General features: G+C 35.3%; 1 pseudogene; it reads right to left on the bottom strand.

Annotated features, from left to right (window-relative positions):
* Nucleotides 1–23996: 23996 nt before the first annotated feature.
* On the bottom strand, nucleotides 23997–27427 carry LOC100617839 (nucleolar protein 56-like; annotated as a pseudogene).
* Nucleotides 27428–27706: the final 279 nt, after the last annotated feature.

Raw genomic sequence — 27706 nt, 5'->3', positions numbered from 1 at the left:
GCTTGATGGATTTCAATTTCTGATATGGGATTATTTAAGAATTCTATTTCCTCTTCTGTTAGTCTAGGCAGTTTGTATTTTTGTATATATTCATCCATTTCTCCAAAATTGGTGTATTTATTGCCATATAATTGGGCAAAGTAATTTCTAATGATTGCCTTAATTTCCTCCTCATTGGAGGTGCTGTCCCCCTTTTCATCTTTAATGCTGTGAATTTGCTTTTCTTCCTTCCTTTTTTTAATTAGATTGACCAGTACTTTGTCTATTTTGTTTGTTTTTTCAAAGTACCAGCTTCTTGTCTTATTTATTAAATCAATAGTTCTATCACTTTCGATTTTATTAATTTCTCCCTTAATTTTTAGGATTTCTAATTTGGTTTTCTGCTGGGGGTTTTTAATTTGATCGCTTTCGAGTTTTTTCAATTGCATTTCCAATTGATTGATCTCTGCTCTCCCTTGTTTGTTAATATAAGCATTCAGGGGTATGAATTTACCTCTGATTACCACTTTGGCTGCATCCCAAAAGGTTTGAAATGATGTTTCGCCATTGTCATTTTCCTCGATGAAATTATTAATTGTTTCTATGATTTCTTCTTTAACTAAACGGTTTTGGAGTATCATATTGTTTAATTTCCAATTGGTTTTAGATTTGGTTTTCCATGTACCATTACTAATCATTATTTTTATTGCCTTGTGATCTGAGAAGGCTGCATTCATTATTTCTACTTTTCTGCATTTGTGTGCTATGTTTCTGTGACCTAATGTATGGTCAATTTTTGTGAATGTGCCATGTGGTGCTGAGAAGAAGGTGTATTCCTTTTTATCCCTATTTATTTTTCTCCATATGTCTATAAGTTGTTTTGATTTGCATCTCTCTGATTATAAGAGATTTAGAACACTTTTTTCATGTGCTTATTAATAGTTTTGATTTCTTTGGCTGAGAACTCCCTATTCATATCCCTTGCCCATTTATCAATTGGAGAATGGCTTGGTTTTTCATACAATTGATTTAGCTCTTTGTAAATTTGAGTAATTAAACCTTTGTCAGAGGTTTTTATGAAGATTGTTTCCCAATTTGTTGCTACCCTTCTGATTTTAGTTACATTGGTTTTGTTTGTACAAAAACTTTTAAATTTGATGTAGTCAAAATTATTTATTTTACATTTTGTGACTCTTTCTAAGTCTTGCTTGGTTTTAAAACCTTTCCCTTCCCAAAGGTCTAACAGGTATACTATTCTGTGTTCACCCAATTTATTTATACTTTCCTTCTTTATGTTCAAGTCATTCACCCATTCTGAATTTATCTTGGTGTAGGGTGTGAGGTGTTGATCCAAACCTAGTCTCTCCCACACTGTCTTCCAATTTTCCCAGCAGTTTTTATCAAATAATGGATTTTTGTCCCCAAAGCAGTGATCTTTGGGTTTGGCTGGCTTTGGGATCAGTACCATGTTTGTGTCGTAGAATGAATTTGGTAGAACTCCTTCTTGGCCTATTCTGTCAAATCGTTTGTTTAATATTGGTATTAGTTGTTCTTTGAATGTTTGATAGAATTCATTTGTGAATCCATCTGGACCTGGGGATTTTTTCTTAGGGAGTTCCTTGATGGCTTGTTCAATTTCTTTTTCTAAAATGGAGTTGTTAAGGTAATGTATTTCTTTCTCTTTTAGTCTAGGCAATTTATATTTTTGTACGTATTCATCCATATCACCTAGATTGCCATATTTGTTGCCATATTATTGGGCATAGTAGTTTTTAATGATTCCCTTAATTTCTTCTTCATTAGAGGTGAGGCCTCCTTTTTCATCTTGGATACTGTCAATTTGGTTTTCTTCTTTCCTTTTTTTATTAGACTGACTAGTACTTTGTCTATTTTATTTGTTTTTTCAAAATACCAGCTTCTAGTCTTATTTATTAAATCAATAGTTCTTTGACTTTCGATTTTATTAATTTCTCCTTTGAGTTTTAGTATCTCTAATTAAGTCTTCATCTGAGGATTTTTAATTTGTTTGCTTTCTAGTTTTTTAATTTGCATGCCCAATTCATTGACCTCTGCCCTTCTTAATTTGTTTATATATGAACTCAAGGATATAAATTTCCCCCTGAGTACTGCTTTGGCTGCATCCCATAGGTTTTGAAAGGATGTCTCACCATTGTCATTTTCTTCAATGAAATTATTAATTGTTTCTATCATTTGTTCTTTAATTTTTGATTTACCTCTCCATGTTCCCTTACTAATTATTATTTTCATTGCATTGTGATCTGAGAAAGTTGCATTTATTATTTCTGCTCTTTTGCACTTGTTTGCAATGTTTTTATGCCCTAATACATGGTCAATTTTTGTGAATGTACCATGAGCTGCAGAAAAGAAGGTATATTCATTTTTGTCCCTTTTATTTTTCTCTACATGTCTACTAACTCTAATTTTTCTAAGATTTCATTCACTTCTCTTACCTCTTTCTTATTTATTTTTTGGTTTGATTTATCTAGTTCGGATAGGGGAAGGTTCAGGTTTCCCACTAGTATAGTTTTTCTATCTATTTCATCCTTGAGCTCCTCTAGTTTCTCCTTTAAAAATTTGGATGCTCTGCCATTTGGTGCATACATATTGAGTACAGGTATTTCCTCACTGTCTATACTGCCTTTTATCAGGATGTAATTACCTTCCCTATCTCTTTTAACTAGATTTATTTTTACTTTGGCTTTGTCGGATATCATGATTGCGACTCCTGCCTTCTTTTTGTCAGGTGATGCCCAATAGATTTGTCTCCACCCTCTTACTTTCACCCTATGTGTGTCTACCTTTCTCATATGTGTTTCTTGTAGACAGCATATGGTAGGGTTTTGGATTCTAATTCACTCTGTTATTCACTTGCGTTTTATGGGTGATTTCAATCCATTCACATTCAGAGTTATGATTACTAGCTGTGTGTTTCCAAGCATTTTAATTTCTGCTCCTTTTCCTGCCTTTTCTTCTTTCCCTCTTTCCTTCTACACCAATGTTTGCTTTTGAACAGACCCCCTTATTCCCACCCTTATTTTACTTCCCTTTCTACCCCCCTCCTTATTTATCCCCCCCTTATTTTCCTAATAGTCTTTCTAAAATTAACCCCCCACTCCCTCCCTCTCTTGTACTTCTTCCCTCCCCACCAGACCATTTGTTACCCTTCTACTCCCCTATAGGGTGCAAATCTATTCTCTGCCCCCAATGGATTGGATTGTTTTTCCCTCTTTGAGTCACTTTCAAATCACGTAAAAGTTCAGTATTTCTTGTCTCTGACCTCTTTACCCTTCCAGTGTATTGATGTTCTCCCCCCTCCCACCATGAGCTTATTTATGACATATAAATTTACCCCAATTTGTTTCTTTTCCCATTTCTTTTAATATTCACCTATTTTAAGCTCTAGTTATGTATACATATATATATATATGCATACTTATGCATATGTATTTTTTGCATCCATACATCTATATACCTATTTATGTCTTGTCCTTTCATCCTATACAGTTTGTTGCTGTTCCCTCTAAGTATACTTCCTTTTGCTGCCCAGGTAATAACAACAGTTTTTAAGAGTTACCAATGACCTCTTTTCTTATAGGGATACATATCATTTTAACTTATTGAGTCTCTTAAAATTTTTTTTGTTTTTCTTTTTTCCCCTCTTTTTTTAATTACCTTTTGATGATTCTCTTGCGTGGACATCAAATTTTCTGTTCAGGTCTGGTCTTTTCTTTACAAATTCTTGTAATTCTTCTATTTTGTTGAATGAAGTACTTTCCCCTGTAGGAATATAGTCAGTTTTGCTGGGTAGTTGATTCTTGGTTGTAGACCTAGTGCCCTTGCTTTCTGGAATATAGTATTCCATGCCTTTCTTTTTTTCAGTGTGGATGCAGCCAGATCCTGAGTTATCCTCACTGTGGTTACTTGGTATCTGAATGACTTCTTCTTGGCAGCTTCTAATATCTTTTCTTTGGTCTGATAGACCTTGAATTTGGCTATAACATTCCTGGGTGTTGTCAGTTGGGGATTAAGTACAGGAGGTGATCTGTGGATTCTATCAGTCTCCACTTTTCCCTCTTGTTCAAGGATTTCAGGGCAGTTTTCTTTAATAATTTCCTGTAATATAATGTCCAGGCTTTTTCTTTTGTCATGGTCTTCTGGTAGGCCAATAATTCTTAAATTGTCTCTCCTTGAACGATTTTCTAAATCCTCTGTTTTGTGAATGAGATGCTTCATATTTTCCTCAATTTTTTGATTCTTTTGGTTTTGTTTTATAGAGTCCTGCTGCCTTGTGAAGTCACTCGATTCTAATTGTTGTATTCTGGTTCTTAAAGACTAGATTTCATCCTTAGTTTTTTGGTCATCATTTTTCTTTTGGTTGGATTTTCTTTGGAGGTCATCCTTCATCTCTTTTGCCTCATTTTCCAGCTGGTTGATTTTGGCTTTCAAGACACTATTTTCTTTTCTAGATGACTTATCTTAGTTTTTAAGTTCTTTTCCCAATTGTCTTCAGCCTCTCTTAATTGTGTTTTGAATTGCATTTTGAGTTCTTCCAAAGCCTGTATCCAATTCGCTGGGATTTCTGAGTTTTCCTTTGCTGTTCCCTCCCCCTCTGTTTCATTTGCTCTTTGCTCATTACCTGTGCAGAAGCTGTCTATTGTAATTTCCTTCTTTTTCTGTTGTTTGCTTGAGTTTACCCCTTCTTTGCTCCCCGTATTTGGCTGTGCTCTTGCTCCTCTCATTTTGTTTTGGTTTTGGGGCTGTCAGTCTCCCCTCTTGGAGCTTTGTCAGATCTCTTGGTACAGTCTCTAGGGGAGGAATGTTAGCTTCCCTGTCCTCTGGAGGCTTTTGCTTGGATTGAATTCAAGTGGGTTGGGCTGTATGCGGTATGAAACTGAGGCTCTGAAAACACCTGGAAGGCTGGGCCACCCAGGCGCTCTCCAGTTCTCTCTAGCTGTTTCTTCACTGTCCACAAGTGCCTTTGCCCTCCTCCCTAAACTCTGAGGAGTTCTGATTGAATTGGCTGGATTGATCTGGTTATGCCCCGAGGCAAAAGTGAGGCTTGAGCCCAGTGGAGGGACCCAGCAGCGGCACCCTCTCTCCCTGGCTTCCTCCCTGCTGTCCAAGCTGGGTTCTCTGAGCCCGGCACCCCACTGCTCACAAGGTAGACCCTCCAAGCCAGCACCTTTGGGCACTCAAAGGTTCCCTCTGCTGTTGCTGCGGGCTCAGCTCTCTGGGTTGTGGGGGAGGGGTCCTGGGATCTACCCTCTACCTTCCCCTTAGCCCTGAGTATTCTCTGATTCCGGCTTTTGGGGGGATTACCTTTTTATTTGAGTCCAGAAGGAGGATTCTCCACTTCTGTCCTGTTGTTCAGGTTGGGTTTCGGCACCCTAGGAGTATTCAGTCTGTATCGGTAAGGAAAGGTCTTCCACGAGGTCTGAAATTTTGCTGCTTGCTAAGCCTCCATCTTGACTCTGCCCCCCGCGACCACTTATTTCTTACAAAAATCAAGACACTAAAATCATCTTTACAGTTTTACCAATTTGCAGTCTTGAAACTCACATTTTTGTGGTTACATTTTTGTCAGTTTGCTTATTATATTAATTATAATTAATTATATAATTAATTAAGTTAATATGGTCAATTATGTGGAATCCAAATAATATTGAAACCTCCTTTCATTCCTGATGTGAATCCTACCTGGTCATAGTAAATAACCTTTGTGATGACTTACTGGAGTCTTTTTGCTTGTATTCTATTTAAGATTTTTGCATCTATATTCATTAAGGGGATTGGCCTATAGTTTTCTGTCTCTATTTTTGCCCTGCCTGGTTTTGGGATCAGTACCATGTTTGTGTCGTAGAATGAATTTGGTAGAACTCCTACTATGCTTATTCTGTCAAATAGTTTGTATAATATTGGGATCAATTGTTCTTTGAATGTTTGATAGAATTCATTTGTGCATCCATCTGGACCTGGGGATTTTTTCTTAGGGAGTTCTTTGATGGCTTGTTCAATTTCTTTTTCTGATATTGGCTTGTTTAGGTAATCTATTTCTTCCTCTGTTTGTCTAGGCAATTTATATTTTTGTAAGTAATCATCCATATCACCTAGATTGCCATATTTGATGCCATATAATTGGGCATAGTAGTTTTTAATGATTGCCTTAATTTCCTCTTCATTAGTGTTAAGGTTTCACTTTTCATCTTGGATACTGTCAATTTGGTTTTCTTCTTTCCTTTTTTTATTAGACTGACCAGTACTTTGTCTTTTGTTTTTTGTTTTTCCAAAGTACCATCTTCTAGTCTTATTTAATAAATCAATAGTTCTTTGACATCCAATTTTATTCATTTCTCCTTTGATTTTAGGATCTCTAAATTAGTCTTCATCTGAGGATTTTTAATTTGTTCACTTTCTTGTTTTTTAATTTGCATGCCCAATTCATTGACCTCTGCCCTTCTTAATTTGTTTATATATGAACTCAAGGATATAAATTTCCCCCTGAGTACTGCTTTGGCTGCATCCCATAGGTTTTGAAAGGATGTCTCACCATTGTCATTTTCTTCAATGAAATTATTAATTGTTTCTATGATTTGTTCTTTTACTAACTGGTTTTGGAGAATTGTTTTGTTTAATTTCCAATTAATTTTTTATTTACCTTTCCATGTACCCTTACTAATTATTTTCATTGCATTGTGATCTGAGAAGGTTGCATTTATTATTTCTGCTCTTTTACACATGTTTGCAATGTTTTTATGTCCTAATACATTGTCAATCTTTGTAAATGTACCATGTGCTACTGATAAGAAGGTGTATTCCTTTTTGTCCCTATTTATTTTTCTCCACATATCTACTAAATCTAATTTTTCTATGAATTCATTAACTTCTCTTCCCTCTCTCTTATTTATTTTTTGATTTGACTTATCTCATTCTGGTAGAGGAAGGTTCAGGTTTCCCACTAGTATAGTTTTTCTATCTATTTCATCCTTGAGCTCCACTAGTTTCTCCTTTACAAATTTGGATGCTATGCCATTTGGTGCATATATGTTGAGTACTGATATTTCCTCCTTATCTATACTGCCTTTTATCAGGATGTAATTATCCTCCCTATCTCTTTTAACTAGAATTATTTTTACTTTGGCTTTGTCAGATATCATTATTGCAACTCCTGCCTTCTTTTTATCAGTTAATGCCCAATAGATTTGGCTCCATTCTCTTATTTTCACCCTATGTGTATCTACCTTCCTCATGTATGTTTTTTGTAGACAGCATATGGTAGGGTCTTGGATTCTAATCCACTCTGCTATTCCCTTGCATTTTATGAGTGAGTTCATTACATTCACATTCAAATTATGATTACCAGCTATGTATTTCCCAGCATTTTGATTTCTACTCCTAGTCCTGCCTTTTCTCCTTTCACTATTTTCTTCTACACCAATGTTTATTTTTAATCAGTCCCCCTAGTTCCCTCCCTTATTTTACTTCCCTTTCTACCCCCTGCCTTCTTATTCCCCCCTTATTTTCTTTGCAGTCTTTTTACAACTACCCCCCAGACCCTCTCCCTGCCTTATACTGCTTCCCTCCCCACTAGTCTGTTTGTTATTCCCCTGTAGGGCATGAATCTATTCTCTGCCCCAATGGATTGGATTGGTCTTCCCTTGTGGGTCAATTTCAAATCAAGTAAGAGTTTAATATTTCCTGTCTCCAACCTCTTTACCCTTCCAGTGTATTGATGTTCTACCCCCTCCCACCATGAGCTTCTTTGTGACATACAAAATTTACCCCCTTTTGTTTCTTTTCCCATTTCTTTTAGAATTAACTTCTTTTTTAGCTCTAGTTGTATTTATATACATATATATATATATGTATATGTATTTATGCACACATATATCTATATACCTATTTATGTTATTTTATTTCATTCTATACAATTTGTCACTTTTCCCTCTAAGTGTAATTCTAGCTACCCAGGTGATAACAACAGTTTTCAAGAGTTACCAATGATCTCTTTTCTTATAGGGATACATATTTTAATTTATTGAGTCTCTTAAAAAAAGTTTTTCTTTTTGTTTTGTTTTTCTTTTTTCCCTCTTTTTTATTACCTTTTGTTGGTTCTCTTGAGTTCTGTGCTTGGACATCAAATTTTCTGTTCAGGTCTGGTCTTTTCTTTACAAATTCTTGGAATTCTTCTATTTTGTTGAATGACCATACTTTTCCCTGTAAGAACATAGTCAGTTTTGCTGGGTAGTTGATTTTTGGTTGTAGACTGTAAATAATAGACTCGAATACAGGACTACAATCCGCACAAGCCTTTGCTCCACTTCCCCAAAATGTTTTGTAATCTCATGGGAATTCTGAGGTGGGCCGAGATCGGGGAAGGATTTAAGCTGATGGTAAAGGTCTTGTCCTCTCTCTTGGACTTCCATTTGGGGCAGATGTGGTTTTTTTATAATGTAGGTGAGGTTGTGTCTAGGCCTCTCTATGGCCTGGACACGTGTCTCTTATCCTGTATTTTCTTTAATCCTTAATCTTCAATAAACCTCTAAAAAATATAATACTCCTTGCAGAGAGAAACTAATTTCTACCTGCCTCAGTCTCCCTATATTCCGTAATTCTAATCTTTACAAGACTTAGTTCCCTTGCTTTCCAGAATATCATATTCCATGCCTTTCGGTCCTTCAGTGTAGATGCACCCAGATCCTGTGTTATCCTCACTGTGGTTCCATGGTATCTGAATGACTTCTTGGCTGCTTGCAATGTTTTTTCTTTGGACTGATAGTTCTTGAATTTGGCTATAACATTCCTGGATGTTGTCAGTTGGAGATTAAGTAAGAATCTTTGGATTCCTTCAATGTCCATTTTCCCCTCTTGTTATAGAATATCAGGGTAGTTTTCTTGAATAATTTCCTGTAGTATTATGTCCAAGCTTTTTCTTTTGTCATGGTCTTCTGGTAGACCAATGATTCTTAAATTGTCTCTCCTTGAATGATTTTTCTAAGTTTTCTGTTTTGTGAATGAGATATTTCATATTTTCCTCAATTTTTTCATTCTTTTGGTTTTGTTTTATTATGTCCTGCTGCCTTTTGAGGTTACTTAATTCTGTTGTTATTTTCTGGTTCATAAAAGACTGGATTTCATCCCTGGCTTTTGGGTCATCCTTCTCTTGGTCTGATTTTCTTTGGAGGTCATCTTTCATCCTCTTTGCTTCATCTTTCATCTCCTTTGCCTCATTTGCAAGCTGGTTGATTTTGGCTTTCAAGACACTGTTATCTGTTTCCAGATGACTTATCTTAGTTTTTATCTTTTTTATCTTTTCCCAATTGTCTTTAGCCTCTCTTAATTGTGTTTTTAATTGCATTTTGAGTTCTTCCAAATCCTGTATCCAATTCGCTGGTATTTCTGATTTTTCCTTTGCTGATCCCTCCTCCTCTGTTTCATTCACTTTTTGCTCATTACCTGTACTGAGCTGTCTATAGTAATTTCTTTCTTCTTTGTATGTTGTTTACTCAGATTTACCCCTTCTTTGTTCCCTGTATTTGTCTGTGCTCTTGCTCCTCTCATTTTTAGGGGTTTCTGTCAGTCTCCCCTCTTGGAGATTTGACAGAAGGTCTCTCCCTCCAGTATGTGGGGAAGGGGTATTGTAGTTTGAGCTTCCCTGTCCCCTGGAGGTTTTTGATTGGATTAAATTAAAGTCTAGAAGTCTGTGAGGGAAGGTTGTTGGAGTTTGGGCTTCCCTGACCTCTGAACACTTTTGGGGATTAAGTTCAGCTTGGATGGGCTGGATGTGCCCTGAGGCCAAAATCTCCTGGATGGTTAGAGCAATATGGAGGGTCTTTATGGCTCTGTCCAGGCTGCAAGCTTTGTGCTCCCTCTCCAGCTCCTTCCTGCCACCTGTGTTTGACACTCTGAGCCTGGCAAAGCCCTGCCTGCAAGGTACACCCTCCAGACCAGTGCCTTTGCCGGCCCAGAGGTTCCCGCTGCCGGAGGAGGCTTAGTGCTCTAGGTATGTGTGTGGGGATGGGTCCTGGAAGCTTCCTTCTGCCTTCCCCTGAAACCTGAGTGTTCTCAGATCCAGACTTTTGGGGGTCGTACCTTTTGGATTGAGTCCAGCAGGAGGGTTCCTTGGCTCTATCTTGTTGTTAGGTTTGATTTTCAGTCTCCTAGGAACAGTGAGTTTCTGATCAGTAAGGAAAGGCTTTCAGAGGTCTGAACTTCTGCTACTTCTAAGCCATCATCTTCACTCTGCCTCCTGGAGTGATTTTTAAATATAATTTTTTTCTTTCTAACTCTTGCTTTTGTGTTTTGTTGGAAATATATAGAAATGCTGCTGAGTTATTGGGTTTTATTTTATATCCTGCAACTTTGCTGAAGTTATTCATTATTTCTACTCATTTTAGTTGATTTCTTTAGAATTCCTTAAGTATACCATCATATCATCCCACAAAGCAGATAGTTTAGTTTCCTTATTGTCTTCTTTAAATCCTTCAATTTATTTTTTTCTTCTCTTATTGCTAAAAATATTAAACAATTGTAGTGATAATGGGCATCCATTAAAAGGCTTCTAAAATCCCTATTGCAGATGATAGATGCTGATGATACTTGTGAATTTTAAAAGAAAGTAATCTATTACTAAATGATGGTGACAGAGGATTTAAGAGTTACAGTCTGTCACTTAATCGACAAGTATTCAGGAAGTACTTACTAAGTGAGAACTACTGTGCTAAAGACTGAGCATATAGAGAAAGGCAAAAAAAAAAAAGTTCCTATCCTGAAGGAGTACGCCTTCAAATGAGCGAGACAACATGAAAATAACACACACACATACATACATAGGATAAATAGAATGTAATATCAAATGGAAAGTATCAGCCGTGGAAAGGAGTACTGGTATATAATGGGGAGTCAGGATTATATCAGCACTTCTTGCTAATATTCAGCCTTGGAGACAGTATAAAGACATATGGAATCTTCAGGATATAGTTTGGTTTTGATCAAAAGCAAAATATGGAAGCAAGATGAGATGAAGACATGTAGGATAGATGTTCTCTGTTAAAAGCAGAGGGAGTTACCTCAGGGTGTTTTGGAAAGGGAAGGCAGAGCAGGATAGAAACTAGATAGAGTTTTAAGGATGGAGGAAAACAGGTAGACATCAAAATCCATTCTGACTGCAGGTAAATTCTTGATGGTTTAGAAGAAAAATCATTTCCTCTTCCTAATGCCCTAACTTCCATTGGCAGTGATCCCATGCCTTCAAGTTCTCTCTATTTCACACACTTATGGGTACATTGGTGTTCATATCATTATACAAAGACAACAGTATCAGCCTTTCTCTATCACCCCAAGATGTCAGTGCCAGAGGCAAAGTGGCAAAGGTGGAATTTATTTTTTCTAGTAATGGGATTGTTCTGATCAAATACATAGTATCATTATACTTATGCTGGTCTTATCGTATTAAAGGAAAAGGGAAACTAGAAGTCACATACAAACTGTCCCAAAGATCAAAGGGGAATAACATAAGATTTATCATATATTAACCAAAAATCATATCCTGGTAATATGTACTGAGTCAGAGGAAGTCATCTTGGCTTTGCTTCCAGTCTCTTGTTTTTATCACATGTAAACTCAGACAAGTCCTAGACATTTGAAGGAAAATAAGCAGATCAGAAAATGGTGCTGATACCTCTAAGATTACATGGACATATTAATTTAAAGTTTTATCAATAAAGTTGAGATGATTTTGACATATTAAAGAATTAACCCTTAGTTGGCACAGGTAAAATTTAGTTTCCCACCCCCCAAAATAAAACTCCTATAAAATGTGATCTCAAAGTCCTTCCTTCAAGCATTTAGGGCAGAAAAGGCTTCATCCAGGCTTTACTTGAAGTCCTGAATTGAAGAGAGTACTCACTTCCTCCTGAGATAGCCCATTCTGCCTAATTATAATTATACAGAAACCTTTTTTCTGAAAAAAAAAAATTCCTTTGTAATTCTCTCCCCTTTCATCCTATCCTGTCTTTCCCCCTATTCTTTCCTCTTTGACTAGGGTATTCCTTACTTTGAACCTTCTCAGGCTTTGTTAATCACAGATTAATCAAAAACTTGACTGACACAGAAGCTTTAACCTGTTCTTTTTTTTTTTTCCTAAGCTGGGTCATTTCATTCATCTTTAAACTTCCTGGAAGCCCTCTGTTACCCAGGGACTCACCATATTTTTTCCCACCTGTTAAAGGTAAAAATTAGGGTTGTTGACTGAATATATTATTTTAGTGGTTGCCAGGGATTAAATTCAATTCCAATAAAATACTGAAGTCAGTTTGGGATTTTTATGGTGGTTTAATTACAATAGTAGGAAGAAATTAAGAAGAAGAGAGAGAGAAACAAAGGGGGTATAAGATTTCTCTGGCCTAGCCTAAGCCAAGGAAAGTTCAGAGAACTCAGGCAAGAGGCCTTCTCAGAAGATTAATTCTAGCTCGGCTTCCAGCCATGAGGCCTCCTCCAACAGGAGGGGTCTCCTTTCAGGAAGTAAAGGAAAAGAGGAATCAGAGAAAAAGGGAGAGACAGACAGACAGACAGACAGACAGACAGACCGACCGACAGACCATGCAAATGCACAAGCAGAGCTGAAGTGATGTGAAATAAATAGGCAGTTCTTTACATCACTTCCTGCATCTCACATGTACCAATGCTAGCTTAAGCTTGGCTTAGGACAGCCCAGGGGGTCTGTCAGTTGTTTCTGATTTGTCACTTGCTAGCACATGCTGGTCATAGGCCTTCCTCCCCCACACCCAATCCTTAAGTGGGTGTGTAGACATTCCTTGGTTGCTAAAATTCTAAAGACTAAGCAGGGTGGAGTAAAACTAAAATTCACATGACTGAGTAGGTTCACTTGATTGGCTTTAGTCCATTTGTAGGTCAGAATTCTTAAACTCAAGTCAATGAATCTTCAGTCTGCCAATAGCAGGGACTATAGAATATACCACCATACCTAGCCATATATTTTTTTTCTTTCTGGGCCCAAACAGAAGAAATATTTGAGGAAAGCTATTATGTGTGCCCTATCTTCCCTTTTCTAGGCTAAACATCTGCTGTTTATCATGTGACATAGGTTCAAGTGCTTTCACCATCTTGATTTCATTCTTCTGGGTGCTCTCCACTTATCAATATCCTTGTTGCAAACATATTTAGAAATAAGAATAATTCTCAATCTGTGATCTGATATGGGCAGTTTTTCTATAATAATATTTTAATTCTTAGAAACTACCACTGTCTTAAAGTAGTCTAAATTGTTCTATCTTTTTGTTAATCTTCATGTTTTTCAAATAATTGGCCTGTGCAAGTCTGCCAAACTCACTAAGGATAATTACAGCCTATTTAAATGGATATGAAACCTGTGTCCTTGACTGGTTTTGACAAGTTGTTGACACTGATAGACAGAAAGAAGTGAATGATTAAAATAATAAAATGAAGCTTTGCCTAGGGAAGATTTCTCTCAATGTACATTTTATGAAATGGATCATTTTAAGTTAAGGGATCACTTTTTAAGTGTTTTCTTTCAGTGATAAAGTTCAGGTTCTCTAAAACATATTTAGACTTTGTATTGAAAATAATGAAGAATAAAAAATGATATTGTGATAATTAATATCCTTAAAGGATCAGAAAAGTATAGCTTGTTAGTGACCGTGGCCAGGTTCCAAGCCAGAGTCCTCATTTGATAGTTCAAAAACAAAAGTCAGGTAAACAAGGTAATTTGCCAAGTAAAAAATCTATTTCTTTTTAACTTTAGAGAATAAGGGGGATCCTTCTTATTAGTTTATCAATCTTTGTTCATTCCTTTCAAATAAAACTATCTATATGTGCACAGTGACATAGAAAATCATCAGTAGGCCTGAAGTAGCTACTTCGTGCATAATGCATATGATGAGTTATCTTAGTCATTACTTAAAACTCTCTATATTTAGCAAGTTATCCAATTATTTAGCAAGTTATCCGATAATAAAAATAAATTTCATCCTTCTAGCCAAGGTTATAACACAGATAATTCACAATAATAAATGATTAAATAATAACTCAAAAGTAGTAAGAAGATTACTCTTCTCATTCCCACTTGGAATTTTTCACTGCTTCCCAATCAATGACTGATTTATAAAGATTCAGCTCTAAGCCTGATGTAAAACACCAGCTTAAGATAGACTATCATCCAATTAAATTCATTCTACTGCCTAAGCTAAAGTCTGAAGGGAAGAGTAAAAGCAAATAAACAATATGGAGTGGCATCTATCAATAAAAGACTCTTTGATGTAAGATGCTTTTTTTTTTTACATTTTTTAAAACATTATTTTATTTGGTCATTTCCAAACATTATTCATTGGAAACAAAAATCATTTGCTTTTGTAAGATGCTTTTTATGTCAAAGAGCAAAGATTCAGAAGTCTATTTTCTTGAAAGCAAACTTTTAAAACTTAAAGACTACATGAAAAATGATTTGGATGTGAATCTTGCATAATAGTTGATTTTATATACTTTTATAGTGGAAGGAATTATATGCTAAAAATGTTCAGGTCCAGGATCAAAGTAGATATACAAGTATTTGCCTGTGTTTAGAATGAATTTTACATTTTCATATATTGGGATTATATTCAGACGTTAAAGAGAGCTAGCACCTCTGGTATGAGGGTTTGTCCAGTGCTCTGTAGGTCTGTTCATCCACCTTTGATATTACTTGCCACCCGATTTTTACTTGCTGCACCGAGAAGCTATAGCATGCATATGTAGCAGCTGTACCCTGGTAAAATGTTCATAGTCGGTGGGCTTAAACCAGGTGGATAGAAACTGACAGACCTCAAAACCAGGAGAATGTCTACCTCAAATGTGTGAAGATTTCCTCTCAGAATGGATGAATTCATTCCAATAGCCATAAATGCACCAGAAGTAGGTACCCTCAAATGCTTAGATCTTTGTCAGGCATGAAATAAGCCCCTACATCTCAGATCATAGTCAGGCATCTTGACTTTTTGTCCTACCACTGGACTTTGAATAATTCTGGAAGAGAGTGTGCCAATTGACTTTGTGTGACTGTGCCTCACTTAAGTTCAATCCATGTACAAATCAAGACAAGAGCCACTGGTTCTCCTCAAAAATGAATGATGAACAATAGATTTTTTAAATAATTTTTTAACTGAAGTAATTACTATTTCTCTACACCGCTAGAAGTTTGTGATTGGATTAGGAGAATCATTTAATATGGAAACTGAACCTGTCAGATGGTTCTGAGATAGAAATAGACTGGCTAGGGAAAGGCCAGATTACTAAATCTCAGAAGGAGAAGGATCAGAGAGAATCAATGCATCCATGTTCAATTTCTGTTCATTTTAATAGAAGAGAAAGAAAAATGACCTCTGCATTGGAAAGAAGATAGATGACTCTGAGTATAGGTGGACATTTCCTTTACTTTGGTAGAATTGCAATAATAAACTGGCTGACTTTCCAGAAGCTGGCTTCTGCCTGAGTAGATTTTATCAATGGTACTGTCACTATGCTGAAATGGAACTCTTGCTATGTTATTTCATAAATCAATTTATCTGAGATGCCTGTATCCTCAGAAAAAAGATGCATTTACAGTAGGTCTAAAAAAAAGCCCCCCCCCAACTCCATTTAATTTTTAGCCATCGTATCCTATTGAATTCCACATTTTCACAATGTCCAAAAGATATTTCTCCCTCAATATGTGACTGGAAGGAAAGAAATTTTCTGATTTATATGTAGAACAATGGCATTTGTTTGAAAACTAGTATTGTTTTTGGTCAGAGAAGAATTGCTTCTTTGCGGAGAAAGGATACAAGGATTAGTTGACTGCCTCTCTATTCAGACTGAAGATGAGTCAAAAGTTTTCCAACACTCCAGATATTCCTGATGTTGATTTATAATAGTATCTAAAGTTCCGTCATTATAGATCTGTTCTTTGTGTCAAACTATTCAAGGAACCACTATAAAAAATGCAATGTCCTTAGGGAAGAAAATGAACATTATTATTATTTTTGTACAATCCTGTCTAACCTTGCTAGACTCCATTCAGTATTTCTTGGCAAAGGTCCTGGAGTGGTTTGCCATTTCTTTCTTTGGCTCATTTTACAGATTTGGAAAGTGAGGTAAACAGAGTCAAGTGACTTTACCAGAATCACATAGTAAGTATATGAGGTCATATTTAGACTCGAAAATAAAGGTCTTTCTGAATCAAGGCCCAACACTCTCTCCACTGAATAATTCAATTGCTCTGGAGATAATATTGCTGGTTTTTAAATCCTTAACATAATAACATAATAAGTTGACAAGGTATGACCTCTGAAAGTTGGGAGTAGAGACTAAGTGAATGGAATATGACATGGTAAATTTATCTGAAGTGGTAAAGGGAGACAACAGTCCACATCATGGTCCTGTTTATGTTGGGGAAACACTAGTGAGACATTCAGCGCTAGGATCACAATATATTGCCAGGTGTTAGTATGAGAATGCTGCCTCCCTAGGGCATGAGCTTCCAAAGGAGAAGATATGAGTTTGAAAAATGGAAAAGGTCATCCATTGAGCCAAATTTACCACTTCATAATTTTATAAGTTTTCCCATTAATGATTTAAATAAGATTTGCCTTCTAAATTTCCACAATTTACTTACCATTCTGAAATGGAATAAAATATCTCCTTCCTCAATATCAAAGACAATGGGCAAATCACTAGTCATGATTTATCTTATACTGATCAGTATTTAGTAGTTACTTGAAATTCTAAAAATTTGTTGCTTCCAACTATCTGTCTTTAGTCTCTGTTCTCTTCCTTAATATCTCCCAGATAAATTCATTTCTACAGAGCTTCTTTCTTTGGCGTACTTAACTCATTTTTAGAGAACATTTGTGTTGGTATCTCTTTTAAAAACAAAGTCTTATTTTTAATATTTGGTGAGAGAATTTTCCAGTATCATTTATGACCTTGATGTCAATGATAGATTCTTAGAATTAATCAAAAATGAGAGTCTTTTCCTCTCCTTCCTCAAACCTTTGCTTAATGACTTTCATTAGATAAGTGGTTTACTACCACCAGAGGCAACACATTCCATTTTTAAATAGCTGTAATTGCTAAGATGTTCATTTTTACATCACACTTAAATCAATCTATTTGCAACTTCTACTTAATGCTCATTTTTAATTTAATTTTTATTTTTTCATGATTATATGTCAATACAATTTTAATAACTATTTTTCTGACATTTTGCAGTCCATATTCTTTCCTTCTCTCCCATCTCTCTCTCTCAATGAGTCAGGTAATATGATATAGGTTTTATATGTATTATTATACAATTTATATTTCATTATTAACCATATTATGAAAGAAGATAAATAATTACTTACAAAAGAGAAAATTTCATGGATGAAATTAGAAAATGGCATGCTTCAATTGACTTTTAGACTATTTTTTTCTATATAACACTGGGTTGTCTTTTTCATCATAAGTCCCTTGGAATTGTCCTAGATCCTTGCATTAATGACAATAGCTAATTCATTCACAGTTAATTTAATCCTGGTTCTGTTCACTTAGTTTGGAACACTTCACATAAGTCTTTCTGTTAGGATTTTTTTTTTGTGGTCATCTTGTTCATCATATTTTAGTGAATATTAGTATTCCCATTACAAGCATATACCACAGCATGTTTGGTCATTCCCCAATTGCTCAACATTCCTTCAGTTTCCAGTTCTTTGCTATTATTCACAAACGAAATGCTAGAAATATTTTTGTACAAACAGGTCTTTCCCACCATCTTTGATCTCTTTGGGAGATATTGTTGTGGTATTGTTGGGTCAGTGGCTATGCACAATTTTATGCCCCTTTGGTCATGGTTCCAAATTTGTATGAATGACTGGATCAATTAACAGTGGCACTGATAGTGTATAATGTCATACATATTAGCCAGTCTGATAGGTGTGAGATGGTATCTCAGAGTTGCTTTAATGTGAGCTTCTTTAATAGTAACTTGTAGTATTTTCATGTGATTATAGATAGTTTTAATTTCTTCCTTTGAGATCTTTCTGTTCATATTGTTTCTCATATAGGAAAGGCTTTGTATTCAAATTTATAAACAAAATTGTCTCAGGTCTCTTCATATTTGAGAAATGAGGTTTTTGTCAGAGAACCATGGTATAAAATTAATTTCAAAGTTTGTTGTTTCCCTTTTAATCTTAGTTGTGTTAGTTTTGTTTGTGCAAAGTAAAATATATATTTATATACATTCAGTTATCTATTTTACATCTCATAATATTTTCCATGTTTAGTTTGAACATACATTATTCCCACATCCATAGGTCTACAGGTGAACTATTCCCATGTTCCCCTAATTTATGATATACCCCTTTATTCTTCAATCATGTACCCTATGCCTAGTTTCTGCCATATTGTTGTTGTTTTTTAGTTTTTCCAGTAATTTCTGTGGAATAATGAGTTCTTCACTGAAAAAGTTGGATTTTGTCTTTTATCAAGAAGTAGGTTACTATGGTCATTTACTTCAGTGTTGACTGCTTTAAATATTTCCACTTATCAATTACTTTATTTCTTAGCTAGTACCAAATGCTTTGATAGTTGTCACTTATAATACAATTTGAGATCTGGTACAGCTTATTCATCTTCCTTATTATTTCTCTCATTAATTCTTTTGATATTCTTGGCCTTATTCTTTCAGATGAATTTCAATTATTTTGATTTTTTTCATTAATTTTTTTCAGTTCCATGTAGAAACAACTGTTTCCTGACATTTTCGGATTTTAGATCTTTCCCTTTCCTCCATTTCCCATCCCCAAGATGTTAAATAGTCTAATTTAGATTTGACCAGCACTTTCATATTTCCCTCTTATTCATTTCATGATAGAAGATAACCCTCTAACCTATAGGAAAATATCTATGGAGGAAATAATGTGGAAGATTTCATGCTTTGAACTGCAATCAGATTCCAACAGTTCCCTCTTTGACTGTGGGTAGTATTTTTCATCATAAGTCCCTTGTGGCTGTCTTAGAAACTTGCTTTGCTGATAATGATTCAGTCCTTCACAGTTGATCATCATATAATATTTCTATTATTGTTTTCATTGTTCCCTTGGTTCTATTCACTTCACATTGGATCAGTTCATTTAAGTCATTCCAGGTTTTTCTGAACTCAACTTGTTTATCTCTATTATGCTGTAACCATATTACATTACAAACAGAAGGGTTGTATAAGTTTTCAGTTCCACCACCAGTACATTAGTGTCCCTCCAATAACATACCATCTAAAATTAATCATTTTCCTTTTTGGTTGTTAGCCAATCTGATGTGTGTGAAGTAGTATCTCAAAATTGTTTTAATTTGCATTTCTCTAATCAATAATGATTTGACACATTTTTTCATATAATGTGGATAGTCTTTATTTCTTCCTTTGAGAACCACATCTTCATATTCTTTGACTATTTTTCAATTTGCAAATGTTTGTATTCTTATAAATTTAACTTAGTTTTCTATATATTTGAGAAATGAGACCTCGGTTAGGCTTGTTACAAAAATTTCTCCCCAGTTTGTAGTTTCATTTCCAATCTTCATTGCATTGGCTTTATTTACATATATTTATTTATATATCTCTTAATTTAATGAAATCAAAATTATCCATCTAGTTTTTCATAATGTTTTCTTTGTCTTGTTTGGTCATAAATGCTTCCCTTATTCATAAGTCTGAGAGGTAAACTCTGTGTTCCCCTGATTTGTTTATGGTGACATTCTTTATTTCTGGTCAAGTATCAATTTTGACATTATCCTCCTGTATGACATGAGATGTTGGACTGTGTCTAGTTTCTGCCATATCATTTTCTAGTTTTCCCAGCAATATTTATCATAGTGATTTTTTCCCTCAAAAAAAAAAAAAGCCTTGAATCCTTGGATCTATCAAACATTAAGTTGCTACAGATGTTTATTCTCATGTGTTGATTACCTGATCTATTCCTTTGATCCATTATTCTATCTCTTAGCAGTACCAAATATAGTTTGATGAATACTGCTTTATAGTGAAGTTTGAAATCTTGTAGGGCAAGGCCTCCTTCATATTTTTTCATTGATTTCCTTGATATTCTTGCCTTTTTGTTCTTCTAGATGTATTTTCTTATTTTACCTAGTTCTATGAAATAATTTGGTGGTAGTTTGATTGGTATGGCATTAAAAAGAAATCCATTTGGGGACAGACCTAACCATGAGCAATTTTTTCATAGTTGTTTCCATCTGATTTTATTTGTGTGAAAGTGTTTTATAATTGTGATCATATTTCTTGGGTTTGTCTTAGCAGGTAGATTCCCAGGCATTTTATATTGTCCACAGTTATTTTCAATAAGGTTACTCTAACTTTTACTGTTAGACTTTATTGGTAGTACATAGAAATACTCATGCCATTGCTCTTCAATCTTCTCTCTGATACCTAACTAAATATTTCTAAACCATTTAAACATGGCACCTCTTTAAATATTTATAAAAAAGTTTCTTTGTTTCTTTTCTCCAATTTAAATGCCCCTAATCTCTTTTAGTTCTTGAGGTCATTCAGAGATCTCTTTGACCTTCTCTTGTACACTTATAAATATCCTTTCTAAAAAGTGATGATCTAGACTAAAACCCAAACCCAGTGTACGGAACAATATCTCATTATCTCAGTGTAAGATAAGATAAAATTATTTTTGTGGATACACATAATTATACATATATGAAACATAAATATATATACATATTATGTTATAACATGCTCATATATAATAAAGTTATACAAGCAACCATATATATATGTATATAAATTTTGATTTATCAAACATTTAGCATTGGTTGTGAATTTTAACCTTAATATAGATGAAGAAAACACTATAGCAGGAAAGTAATTATATAATGGATGAAATATGAAGTGTTTCCTTAATTCTCCAGAATATGATAGGAGGGTACCTCATTTTGCAGATTTGTTATTCCTCCTGCCAGTTCAAAATAACAAAATATATTGGTATAGAGTTTATGAAAATAAGCAACTTGAGTTGCCAAGAGTTCTTCAATTTCCACTGTTTTTTATATTTATACATTATAAATGATTCCCATCAGTTTCATTATTTATAATGTTAAAAAAATGAGGAAGGGCCCAAGGCATGTATTTTAGTTTTCATAATGGAACTTTCATTTGTCATGGCCCATTAAAAGCTCTTTTAGGTATTAGTTTTAATTTGTCGTTACTCTGGAATCTTAAAATATAGAGTGGAAAAAAAAAAGTTGAACAGGAACATTGATGATTTTCAAAAGGATAATTTTCACTAAGAATAATATGCCATTTTTACTGATGATTCCTGAAGCCTGTTTACACTGTTTTTAAAATGTTCTTCCCCAATATACACTAATGACTGCTCATTCAGTGGAATCAATTCCAATTGTGTGGGTTTCAAATTTTTTTTTCTAATAAAAATATTTCACTATCTCTTTAGGATAAAAAATAATAACCACAATGTCATCAAAGAGGAGAAAAATTACTTTGACTGTTCTTGAGTTAGGGATGATGAGGTTGAACAGTAAAAAAAGTTGAATTTTTCTACCAAGGTGTAATTTTATGGAGCTTTTCCCTTTAGGTTTATACATGACTAAAGAATCAGTCTAACTGATGATCACATCTGGCATTTTCCCTCTAAGGTAAATATTGCAGCACCTTTCTAGGTGCTTTTTAGAAAACACACACACAGATCTCTCAGGAAAACTAATAAAATCTCCAAAAAAACCTTCCAAAATCATCTTCTTTATTACATTATTAAATTGGACAAACATAATCAATTCTCAATTTTGTGTCCAGTTAAATTATTGTTGCTAATATTAGGGTAAAGGATATTCTTCTATTCTCCTTTCATTATCCTTGGTTTACCTTTATTCTATAGACAACTCTTAAGGACTTATTGGTTGAGCAAGAATTTCTTTTTTTTTCATTATAAAAGTTACAAAAACATAGAAAGACCTTTTAAGTGAATCCCAGAGTGCATGAGAAAAATATTTGTCAAATCTGGTCAATTTCTCCTTTGCCAACTCTCAAAAAACTTCCACTTAGAATCACAATGTTTAAAGAAGAAGGCGGAGTTGTTTGCCCTCTCAACCTGAAGTTCCCATTGCATATAACATGTCAAAAATTCTTCAGAAAATAGTAAGGAAAATGAATAGGAAATTCCTTAACAGAAGCAAATAGAATTGGATTAAAGATGGCTTATGAACAAATGATTTTGAATTCAAAGATTTTCACTGTTAACTACGATACATAATAATTTGAAAAAAATATGGATGAACTAACAATTGTACTATTCTTGATTATCTTGTACATCTGGGTTTTCATCTAAGTCATTGATATTTTTAAACAAAAAGAAAGAACTAAAGAATAAAGCAAGTTGAGGGCCTGCCATTGCCCCTACCTCACATGATCTCTGTATCCACATGGTGACTTTGTTGTGACACTGACAAAATCTGTCCATTATTAATTAGATTTTATTACTACAAGCTATGTCCCATTCAATCAAGCTGACTTCATCTCTGTATCTTACTTCACTTTGTTTATACCCATAAATAATGTCATCTGCTAATACATCGTTACTTAGTAATCATTTTGACAATCTGTGCAGATGTAATTAAAATAACTTTCCTCATTAAGTACTCTGTATAATTAAGTACCATCATAGGACTTAAAACTGGAAGGAGCCTTGCAGTTCAACTTGCTCAAGTCATCCTTTCATTTTATAGATGAGGCCTGAGCTATCCAACATTTCTCAGTTGTATCGAAGTCAGATTTTGAAATAAAGTTCTTTGATTACAGATGTGGAGTTCCTTTCCCTGATATCATTCTGCCTCAAAAAGACAGTGAAAAATATAGTTAACTATCTTTCATTAAATTTTTGAGATAATGAGATTTCTCATTATCATATGACACATAAAATTACCAAATTGTATAGATTTATGGCAAATTATTTTTATTGTCAAGAATTTATTGTACTTTACCATATCAATATGCATTCTTTCTAGTGACAAGTCTAAATGGAATTGAAAGAAATTGTGATTTAGAAAACAGTTAGACTAGACTAGATCAACTATATACAGATGAGTTCTGTTTTGGAAATGCTACAAATGTAAGGACAATGACTAAAACTATTCAGTATATCTGAAAAGAAGGAAGATACGACAATTAGGGAGGGAAGATTTTTTGGTTTATATTAATCTAAAAATGTCATTAAGTGACTATTTACAACTACTGACACATAGGTCAACCTTACCAGCACTATATATATGTACCTATATGTGTGTATGTGTGCATGTATATACACACCCACATATACATCAAAATCTTAAGTATTTGCATCTTGTTGGGGGAGTGGGTGAAAATGGCTTAAATAATCTTTCACTGATGAGATGCTATGATAAACATATCTTTATGCTCTCACAGCTATCCGAAAGGCAGAAGAGAACAATAGAACAAAAGAAGAGGAAAAAAAGGCAGGATAAACTATTCAACCAGACCCCCAAAATTTTTGTCTATTTTTTATCATCAAAAAAACCCAAAACATTTCATTTGAGAAAGAAAAAAAAACACTGTCCTAAAGAAAATGTCTTCAACAAATGATGAACTAAATAACAGAGGCCATGCTTAGTTTTTAGCATTTTCTCTCTCTTCCACAAATTGTTTTATCTATGATATGGTCCTTCTCCCTCACCTAAAGGAATGTAAGCTACTTGAAACCAAGGAATGTGTTTGATTTTGTTGTTTTTATTATTATTCTGTTTTGTATCCTTACCATCTAGCACAATGTCCACCTCACAGGCTGGCAATACTTATTGGGTTGAATTAGCTTGAATTCAATTCTATCTAATTTTCCTGTGGTCTATATGGTTCTATATGGTTCCCCAACATTATCTAGCCTTGAACACATCTTTCCCATTGAAATATTTAAAAGGTCTTATCTAAAGTATTCCCTTTCTTCTAAAGCTCTAAATAAATTATTTCTCTTCTCACTGCTGTTTATAATCCTCTTGAAAGCTGCCCAAGAAGTAAGCTCTTCCAGTCTTACAGAATCCACCTTAGGTAGGATAGGGAAGGCATACATCAAGTTTCTGTTCCAGTAGGATGAAACTGGCTGAAAAAGTGGGTCACCAAAAGATCAAAGTGACTCTTAAATTTTTTCTGATTACTTATCTTCAGCCCTGACCCTTTCCATCCTAAAATGTTATTTAATATATTAAATGAGAACCATCAGGATATATTCTTATAGGAATTTACTTTCCTAAAATTTAATATTTGTTGTTACGACAATAAGAAAGATAAAATATATTGATTTTTCTTTGTCAATTAAATGATTTTGGTCATGTTATTCATGCTTGACTGGTTTACTGTGACGTTTCAACATCCTTATTAGAAAAAAAAAACCCACAAAAGACAAAAACCATCCAAGGAGAGAGCAATGAATGCTATGTAGTGAGTTAAATAATTGTAAATGAGATGCCTGTGCTTTTTTCCTTTTTTTTTTCTAAATTTCTCTTTGTAGAAGAGAATTGCTTTTCAGACTGGCTTCATGAGAGTATAATTTTCCTTTTTCCTTTTTCATCACATTAGCCAGTCTCATAGGTATGAGATGCTACTTCAGAGTTTCCCTAATTTGCATTTCCCTATTCAATATCAGTTGGAACATTTTTTCATATGACTAAACATAAGTTTTATTTCTTCCTCTGAGAACTATCCCTCCATGTCCTTTGACCATTTGTCAATTAGGAAATATTTTGTATTCTTATAAGTTTGACTCAATTCTTTTTATTTTTAATTAATATATTTATTTTTTAGCATTCTTTGAGTTCATGGCTTAATTGGGGGTGAGGGAGAGAAATTGCAGTCCTGAATCTTGGCTGCTGTGCCCAGGAGCACACAGCACCAGTTGTTGCCTAAGCCTCAAGTCCTGGGCTCTTGTCCTCATTCCCAGAAGTCTTTTGTGGCTTTTTCTTTTTTCCTTGACCATAGTTGGTGTGTCTGTTACTATCCCATCTTCTTCTAAATATTATAATCAAGGGGTTCAGTCTTTCAGAATAGAGAGAGAGGAGAAGAGTGGAGACCCACCCCCTTCTCAAAGCAGGGTAAGGGAAGACAGCAGATATAAAGAGTTGGCTCAGAGAGAGGAGAGGGGGTTTGAAGATTTTCCCCATTCTGCCTTCCCTCCTTAGCTATGGCTGCTCTCCCAGATTTTCTCTGGTCTCTCTTGTCCCCCCTCCACTACTCCAGACCAAAGGGTCTCTCCTTGATCTGTTCACTCACATTTGATTCACAGCTTCGGGAAAAGATAACTATTTTAATGTCAACTCAATCAAGATAATACAAAGGAATAACTGGCAGGGAAAGTATGGGAGAGGAAAGTGGGAAAAAGGGGGTCCCTGTCTCTATTGAAAACCATTTTCCAACCTTCCTTGAGTTTGGGGGGAATTCAGGCTTCGGCAGCCTGAGCCCCCGAGAGATAATCAGGTTGGGTGACCCTGGGTTTGGCCTCTTAGCCACAGTTCAGACCTGAGGCAACAGGAACTGTGGTAAAGTCTGACAGAGATTCAAAATACCTTTTCTCAGGTTTCTCTTCTCTGGGTCCCTTCAACTGGGAAGTTTTGGAGGGAAGATTTCCAGTCACAAACAGGAAAAAGTGGGTAACCCTCAGGAGAAAGTCTTATTCAGCTTTCTCTTTTCAGGTTCTCCTGACTGAAAGAGTAACTCCCTTTCCAGCCAGAATCTTCTCCTCTTCAAGATTCACATTTCCTGGGACCCCTCCGCCAACAAGGAGATCAGTTTCACATACTCTTTAGCCTGGCACTTTTCTTATGTGCCAGCCTCTGTCTCAATATTTATATATATACATATATATATATATATATATATATATATATATATATATATATATATATATTCCTTTTACTTGGGTTTGGGTGGTGTGGACATCTCTTTGGGGGTCTTCTTTTATCTCATCCTCCTGCTGTTTTCTTTTTTGGTTTCTCCTCCCCATTCTCAGTTTCCTGTCCATTTTCAGGAATGCTGTTTTCTGCAGCTGCTTCTTTTCCTTCTTGGCCAACTTCCTCCTAATCTCTGTAATCACTTCCTGTGCTTAATTTACTGCCTCCTTCATGACATTCGGATTCTTCCAGGGTAGGTCCCCTATCTCAAAGAGGGAGAGGCATACTTCTACCTGTTCTGAAGCTTCCCTCCAAACACAGTTGTGGGAACCTCAGAAAAACAGTGGATCTAGAATGCAATACTGCATTTGTTTGCAAGGTATTGGGAGATTCTGCCTTTATTCTTGGTGGCCGCATGGCCAGTGCAGGTGGAGTAGAATATGAATCCATATTTGGCAGGTATTTCCCTGAGTCTTCAGGGCTCTAAACAGTGCCTATTCAGCCTCCAAGATCTGCACTGTGGATGCTGAATACTTGCTCAGATTGATAAGACTCCCAGCATGGGAGATCAGTAGAACACCAACCTCTTCCCCAGGGAGGGCTGACAGGCTGGGGACCACTTGAGCCATCTTAAATAAAAGGTAAGTGTTCCAGATAAAGATACCACTTAACTTGAAAAACTCTAAATATTGATCAGGCCAATGGGAGAGATGTCCATGCCACTGGAAGACAAAGATGCATCCAGGAAGGCCCCAAATCCATTGTCAGCTCCTCCAGAGCCTTTAGCTTCTTCTCATTCAATTCTTTTCAATTGCCAATGAGACAGGCCAGGCTACAGACAGTATGTGACATTGTCATTAACAATTCTTACCAGTTCAGGAAAGTGATAACCATACCACTCCCTGACTGGCATAGAAAAGGTATTGATGTCTTTGTCCAGTTGGTCAAGAAGACTGATGGATAGGATGGTCATGTTGTCTACTCTGTTCACATTAAACTTGACCTTGGCCTGAGATTAGCTGTGTCCTAGATCCATTTGGGCCTTAGAAGCTGAAAACTCAGTCAGACCTTTCACCAGAGAATGAAAATGCAGATGAACTTCTCTAAGGACTTCAAGAACACCACCTCCAGTTTGGTAGGGATAGCCTAATTCCTCTTGGAATGCAGTCTCAATATTAGGGTTCCCAACACCCAGTGAGGCATTTTTCTTCTTGGGTGGTATGTTGGTCTCCAAGAAAAGTCAGAGATCCTCATGGAGCATACCCTCAGAAACTGCATTAGCATTCTCTAAAGCACTGTGGGCAGACATAAATGGAGAAGAGGTTACAACAAGGACAATGCTATGAAACTTTTCAGTGTTTAGCACACATTCCTCCACCTGGGGTCTACTGGGCCTACTGATCTCCATCTCCTTGAAAGCCAGCAGAGTATACCCAGCAGCATGCTCAAACAGCACATGCAACAGCACCATGGAAGCGGTCTGGAGCCCCAATCACAATGCCTCAATTCTCTTTATATTTGAGAATTGAAGTCTTTATCAAAGAGACTTGCTCTGACGATTTCCTCACATTTTATTATAAGATAAATTTCTATATCAGAGTGTGGATGTTATTCCTAATTTGTGTCAATTTCTTTTATTTTTCCATTTGAATTAGTTTATTTAGTCAATTTAGAACATTATTCCTTTGTTACAATAATCATATTGTTTCCCTCCCTCCCCTCCACCCACACTTCACACAGCCAATATGAA

The sequence above is a fragment of the Monodelphis domestica genome, chromosome 4 (genome assembly GCF_027887165.1).
Source record: "Monodelphis domestica isolate mMonDom1 chromosome 4, mMonDom1.pri, whole genome shotgun sequence".
Lineage (NCBI taxonomy): Eukaryota > Metazoa > Chordata > Mammalia > Didelphimorphia > Didelphidae > Monodelphis > Monodelphis domestica.
Note: the sequence above shows the minus strand (reverse complement) of the source record. Positions and strands in the feature narration are given on the sequence as shown.